The sequence below is a fragment of the Schistocerca cancellata genome, chromosome 4, assembly GCF_023864275.1.
Source record: "Schistocerca cancellata isolate TAMUIC-IGC-003103 chromosome 4, iqSchCanc2.1, whole genome shotgun sequence".
NCBI lineage: Eukaryota > Metazoa > Arthropoda > Insecta > Orthoptera > Acrididae > Schistocerca > Schistocerca cancellata.
Window position 1 is genome coordinate 62,222,723 of NC_064629.1, and position 8,178 is coordinate 62,230,900.

Consider the following 8,178-nt stretch of genomic DNA (forward strand, 5'->3'; position numbering starts at 1 on the left):
GTTTTATTAAATCTTTATAAATTTCATTTAGTCTCTATAAAGTAGTATTAAATATTATATGGTACCAAATGGCAAAATTAAACCCATTGCAATTTTAACTAAACCGAATAATAAACAATTAAATAGTAAAGATAATATTAACTGATACCCAAAATGGGAACAGAGATAAAACTATGTGGCATCTACTCATAACACAAGATATACTTGTTGAGGGGAAAAAGTTACTGAAAGTATAACAAAAACAGAACGTTCATAGCTAACAAAGAAACATGGCAGATTTCTTCCATTTATAATATTTTAAATAAAAAAATTTAAAAATCTATCACATAAGATAATTTTATAACTTTTAAAAAACCTAATTTTATAATTATCAATCATTCATATTATTAAATCATAATGGACATTTAATGTATACTAATGAATAAATTTTTAATTATACTTTGCTACCTAATGGAAAAATTAAAGCTAACCGAATTTAGATTAAACTACATAATCAACATAAGTTTCCTTTAATTTACATCTATTATAACAAACATTTTGTTAACAGATTACTGGTTTCAGTCTTTAGTGACATTCATCAGATCTGTTTCATAAAAACAAAGTCCTCATGTACTCTATCCATAGTGACATTGTCAAATGTTAAATGCAGAATTATCATATACATATACATACTAATAAATAAATATATTATATACATATATATATATATATATATGTATATATATTAGATATATATCTAAATACACATACACTCCTGGAAATGGAAAAAAGAACACATTGACACCGATATGTCAGACCCACCATACTTGCTCCGGACACTGCGAGAGGACTGTACAAGCAATGATCACACGCACGGCACAGCGGACACACCAGGAACCGCGGTGTTGGCCGTCGAATGGCGCTAGCTGCGCAGCATTTGTGCAAAGCCGCCGTCAGTGTTAGCCAGTTTGCCGTGGCATACGGAGCTCCATCGCAGTCTTTAACAGTGGTAGCATGCCGCAACAGCGTGGACGTGAACCGTATGTGCAGTTGATGGACTTTGAGCGAGGGCGTATAGTGGGCATGCGGGAGGCAGGGTGGACGTACCGCCGAATTGCTCAACACGTGGGGCGTGAGGTCTCCACAGTACATCGATGTTGTCGCCAGTGGTCGGCGGAAGGTGCACGTGACCGTCGACCTGGGACCGGACCGCAGCGATGCACGGATGCACGCCAAGACCGTAGGATCCTACGCAGTGCCGTAGGGGACCGCACCGCCACTTCCCAGCAAATTAGGGACACTGTTGCTCCTGGGGTATCGGCGAGGACCATTCGCAACCGTCTCCATGAAGCTGGGCTACGGTCCCGCACACCGTTAGGCCGTCTTCCGCTCACGCCCCAACATCGTGCAGCCCGCCTCCAGTGGTGTCGCGACAGGCGTGAATGGAGGGACGAATGGAGACGTGTCGTCTTCAGCGATGAGAGTCGCTTCTGCCTTGGTGCCAATGATGGTTGTATGCGTGTTTGGCGCCGTGCAGGTGAGCGCCACAATCAGGACTGCATACGACCGAGGCACACAGGGCCAACACCCGGCATCATGGTGTGGGGAGCGATCTCCTACACTGGCCGTACACCACTGGTGATCGTCGAGGGGACACTGAATAGTGCACGGTACATCCAAACCGTCATCGAACCCATCGTTCTACCATTCCTAGACCGGCAAGGGAACTTGCTGTTCCAACAGGACAATGCACGTCCGCATGTATCCCGTGCCACCCAACGTGCTCTAGAAGGTGTAAGTCAACTACCCTGGCCAGCAAGATCTCCGGATCTGTCCCCCATTGAGCATGTTTGGGACTGGATGAAGCGTCGTCTCACGCGGTCTGCATGTCCAGCACGAACGCTGGTCCAACTGAGGCGCCAGGTGGAAATGGCATGGCAAGCCGTTCCACAGGACTACATCCAGCATCTCTACGATAGCCTCCATGGGAGAATAGCAGCCTGCATTGCTGCGAAAGGTGGATATACACTGTACTAGTGCCGACATTGTGCATGCTCTGTTGCCTGTGTCTATGTGCCTGTGGTTCTGTCAGTGTGATCATGTGATGTATCTGACCCCAGGAATGTGTCAATAAAGTTTCCCCTTCCTGGGACAATGAATTCACGGTGTTCTTATTTCAATTTCCAGGAGTATATAAATAACTATTACTGACAACACGATTTGTGCATGATATTTATATGTATCTGACGATGCTGGTGCTGATTCCGCATTTAACATTTGATGATGCCACTATGGCTGCAGTACATTAGACCTTTGTTTTCATGAAACAGATCTGATGATAGTCATTAAAGACTGAAACCAGTAATCTGTTAACAAAAAGGTTGTGACCATAGACCTAAATTAAAGGAACCTTGTGTTGATTATGTAGTTTAATTGGAATTCGGTTAGCTTTACTTTTTCCATTAGGAAGCAAAGTATAGTCACAAATTTATTCATTAGTATAGATAACAATATTGAAGGAATGAGTAATGATTTACAAAACTCATGAGAAAATTTTGTTTAAAAAGGATTATTATTTCTTTTGGTATAGATTTGATATGGCAAGCATTTTGAGTAGAAATAGATTCAGGGAACTTGAAAAAGGGTCATTAAATAAATAATGGATATAAATATTTATTAACTATAACTAATGTTTTTGGAAAATTTGCATGCACAATTCCACTATTCCACAGAACATGCCTTAAAGAAAAATTAAACTTAAGATGTCCCAGAAATTTGCAAATAGATAATGGTAAGTAATTTTATAATATAGATTTTCAAGAACTTATTAAAAATGTAAAGTTAATCACTACTCAAGTTCAATAGAATTAAATCCATCAATCGCTGAAAGATGTAATAGCACAGTAAAAGAAAAAATGTGGAAAAAATTGGCCTTTTAAGGTAATAATAAATACACTGATGTATTAAAAAACTGTTGATTATTGCAATAATACAGAAGATTTTACAATAAAGATGCAACCAATACAAATTAATGAAAACCCTGTGAAAAAGGTTTCACTGCACACAGTAATAAACTAACATGTAAATAGGGGATAAAATTTAGTCAGTAAACTAAATGGAATTTTTGAAAAACACTACAAGGCTAATTGGTCATCAATAATTTTTGAAATTGGTATTATATATTCAGGTCCCACTGAATATAATTTAAACTAATAAAAGGAAATTTTTATGAGAAAGAACTAAAACAAGTTCCAGATATATGTGTTGATGAAACTGTTATAAGAAAACCAAGTTATAATGTTTATGAAAAATTATTGGGTTTTGATAATTCACATAATTCGATACCAATAAATAATATTAATGTACAATTTAAAAAATTTTATCTTTATAAATTTTTTATGTTTTTATAAAAACAATATTAAAGTTATCACTTTCATTCCTTCCCAGTGAATGAAAAAAGTGAAAATAGTTTAAAAATTTCTAATCAGATATTGAAATTAATATAAATATTGGTAGTGTCTTTGTGACCCCAAATGATGCTCAGTTATATATGAGTTTTAAAATTATCGAAGTTGTTGGTTCAGACTATCCTACATATGGTCGACGATGTAATAAAATGGTAATTGTTAATTATGTTACAAAAAATTATTGGTTTCATAACTATAAAAAATAAAATTATACTTCATCAAGATTAGAGCATCATTTTATTTTATCAGTTTTATCAAATTTAACTTCTTTTCTTTCTGATAAAATTTATATTTAGACATATTGAAAGGTTTTTTAAAGATTATAAGGAAGTAATGTGGGAAGGAAATTTAATTGTAATTTTTACTTTTAGCCCAAGTTCAAATTATGCTATATTTTGTTAGTCTGATAAAAATGATACTGGGGTCGAAAAGGACACACTATAAAAAGAAGAAAAACTAGTTGTTGAAAAAATGGAGATTAGCGAACCTATTAGTATACAAAAACCTGAATATGAAGTTGAATTATAAGAATAAAATTTTAAGAAACCATAAAATAGCAAAATCTTTCTAGGAAATACAAACTTCAGACATCACTGGGTTAAATACTCGAAACATTTTGACGTAAAATACAACAAAGCATTATATTATATCAGAGTTTTATATGCCTTATTGTCTTTTGCTTTTCAATCAAACTGTGAAACAAATTGAAAAGTAATCAATCTGTTAATTTTGAATTACTTGATAATGTTAAAATACAATCTTTTTTTGAAAATAGATGGAATTAAATTTTTCATCAAGAGCTGTAGAATTTAGACGAAAAAATAAATTTTTAAAAATTGTTATTCATTTCGTTATTTGGAATGAGTAACAGAGTTAAAAGAAGATATCGATATAAATCCATATAATTTCATATGAATTAGTTTATTAAGTTATAAAAATGACTCAATGAAGGAATGTTGCAGCAACTCAAAACCAACTACGAAATGATGTGCTCCTTTTAATGATAAAATTGCTAATGATACTTTAGCTTGTACAATTTTTTATGGAAGAAAGAGTAACTTGAGACACACAGCATAGAACATTATATGACAATTTTTAAAATCTTTATGTTTTGTAGTTGTTCAACACGAAATAATATGTAATCTTCTAATATTTTCTGTTAATTCTCCACTATATCTCTGGCCATCATAGATAAAACAGTATTCAGATCCCCTATTAGTGGTGTGAAACTAAAAAATATGCTAATAATTATTAAAAAGCAACTTCTTCAATTGCTGAGTGATATACTTGTAAAAATCACACAAAACTGAGAGAAATTCTTTTATAATTTCTTCTCCTATATCTTTATCTGTTTCCTCATAATTAAAAAATTCCTATACATATAACTGTTCTTCATATTGATCTACAGAACACTCAATAACCTCATTATATATATGTTGCTTCTCAGATATTCTATAATTAAATATGATTTAAAATAAAGTTTGCAGCCATCACATTCATCTTGTTTCTCTCTTCCATTATAATTTCTTTCAATGGAACTATCTTTCTCAAATTTATATTTGTCCCACACATTAGTCAAGTTCTATTTGCTCTAATTTATAAGATAATAGTTTTATTAGATTTATAAAAATTGGAAAAGTTTGTGAATGTATGAATATTAGATTTGTGGGAGAATTAATGTATAATGTATTTAACATATCATATTTTAAAAAACGAACATTAAGAGTTTATTAGATTTAAAAAACTGAAAAAGTAAGTTCTTATATTTTGGGTTCAGAATTCTACATTATGAACTTTACTATTTTTATATTTTTTCATTCCTTTAATTTTGGTTTATTACTCATTCAAAATAATGAAAATCAGTTCATTACTTAATTTTTATATCTAATTGGCCACTTAATTTAAATTCATTATTACGCTCTATACAATTTTCTCACTATATCTAGTATTTAAATATTTACAACCAGTAATATTACACAAAAATTTAATTGTAACTCATTAGTTTTATAAGGAGTTAGAACTGTTGATGTTCATAAGAAAATAATACATTTATACATAGCAAATTTTCTAAATTTATGAATGCTTTTAACATTTTATTCACAAAATTTTAAATTTTTATGTGTGAGTGCTTTTAATTGACTTACAAATTTGTATTAACTGATTTTAAATCATTTGTATATTGGCTTAAAATTTTATAATTAAATAATTTTCAAATCATTTTATATTTGGTTAAATTTATAATTTTTCTGATTTTTTATTTAGATTTGTTCATTATTTTCTGTTAAATTTATATTTTTAAAGGAGGTTGGAAGTGTTGGTTTGGGTGCGAAAAAAGATTAGCTGTAGTAGTTGAAAACTGCTGGCCAGTCCCAGGAGTGTTGCAGTGGTAGCAGTTTTCGTCTACTTGCAGAGTACTAGTCAACTGCAGCTTTCAAGGCTGCTTAAGTGCTCCAAAGATACAAGATATATGTAACAGATTAAAAGACTGATCCAAATGCTGATCAAATCCAGCTATTAAAGCTTCATATGTATTCCAGACATCCGAGATGTATGCAACAGATGGAGGGAATATTCGAGGAACCATACAAAATATTTGTGTGAGTGAGGAAGACTGCCCTCACAAGTATCATCCTATTCCATGCCTCATACACCCACTATCACATTTTTGTACAGTACTATAATACACCATTCAGGTATTCCATCAGGTTAGAGCACTATACTGTACCATCTGGGGAATGCACTATAACATTGAGGGTGCCATCTCCAAGGGGTAAGCTCCTGCCATCCTAAAGAAACGTTGTATGAGTCCTTGAATATTAGTTCCATTGGTTACATACAGCTTGGATTTTTAGATTCTATAATAAGCCTTTATAGCTGCAGTTGATCACCATTTCGATCATCATTCCAGCTGATTTATACATCTTGGATCTTTAGAGTATATATGAAGCTTTGACTGCTACAGTTGATCAGTATTTTTAGTTATCAATATACAAGAAAGTAAAAATGGGTCTCACTGCTGTTAGATGATCATGCAGCTAGATTGTTTTCAGAATCAGACAGTGCACAGCTGTATTTAAGTTTTCTAAAGTCAACACAAATCTCTACAATGCGCTATCTAAGTTTGTAATACACTTCACCTCCACTATAGTCAATGTGGTTTAGTGTATTGTTACTAACAGAAATGTATCACAGACAAATGCAAAAATTTTCTCAAAGTCCTCTTCAGCCAGCACCAATCCAGGGCAATCTAGTACAATGCCCTGTGTCGCAATCAAAACTACAAATAGGCACAATGCAGACATTATGAAAATAGATCAAAGTTGGAATAGATTGCCTCGCCTCACAATAGCGAGAAGCTTGAATTGCAAACTCAGTAACATGACTTAAATGAGCAGAAAGCATCATGTCACTTTAACAGCTCAGCTTGATTTCGTAAGGGAGTGTAAAGTTCACAAGAACGCCTATCAACCTGCTGATATGGCGGAAAAGCAATGAGCTCTACAAGCCACTTTTGCGAAATCGAGAGTGGTGAAGACTACTGATAATCCCAGAAAAGTAGGCCACATTGCTCGTCGTTGAGGTAGTAATAAAGACTCAGGCTTCAGAGTCTTTGTGTTGAATCTTTATGTGGCAGTACATGAGCTGCAAAGCTAAGCCTATGATGCAATGCTACCATTCGTCAGCATGACTTCCGCTTCTGGGACAGCTACCTATCTGGTCTATCAGACTCTGTCGTTATGAACTGCCGACCTCACAAACACTGATGGGAGGACTGAAAGATACTACCTACAGCTTGCTATGCCGAACTGCTGGTGCTAGGCCCACGATACACCTGTCGCGGTATTTGGGATGTGCGCTAACTACTGCTGACCCTACTGGTACTTGTACGCACTCATCGACATCCCTGGCTGTCCGTGCCTCAGGGGTTATGCTGTGGACCATCTCCAAATCATGGTTGGGGTTGGGTTGTTTGGGGGAAGAGACCAAACAGCGAGGTCATCAGTCTCATCGGATTAGGGAAGGATGGGGAAAGAGGTCGGCCGTGCCTATTCAGAGGAACCACCCTGGCATCACGGGAAACCTAAATCAGGATGGCCGGACGCGTGATTGAACCGTTCCGTCGTCCTCCTGAATGCGAGTCGAATGAGCTAACCACTGCGCCACCTCGCCTGGCCCCAAATCATGCAGAGCTGCTGAGACATTATCCAGCACAACCTGTTTTAAGCCAACGACAGTGCTCTCTGGTAATTCGCAATCTCTGTTTTGGTCTGTCGTACGGGCTATGCCATTCGCCTCTGAGGCCTGCCGCCAGCACGACACTTGATGATGTATGCAGCACACCGAGGATGAAGCCTGCTGGAGTTCACTGAGACAGCACCAGCAACTTCTCATTCTGCGATGCCGTACCATCGCCGGCCTAGGCGCCAACACAGAGAAGAATATACGATTGTCAACTTTAATGATTAGATTCTAGTTCCGCTAAAATTGTCATTAGCGCTGTGTGCCAACTGGCCTGCTCCACCACATTTTTGCTCTCTGCCGTCCTGACAACGGTAGGGATCTCATCCCATAACTCTACAAAAATAGTGTCAGAAGTGTCTACGTCAGCTGCCGCCGCCATAGTTGCTCCACTTTTGCAGTATTATCGTCGTCCCATTGGAATGCTATCGGGTGAGTGAATATTTTTCTGTCGGCCTTTCTGATTGTGTTCTTGTTTATGACCATGTCAAAG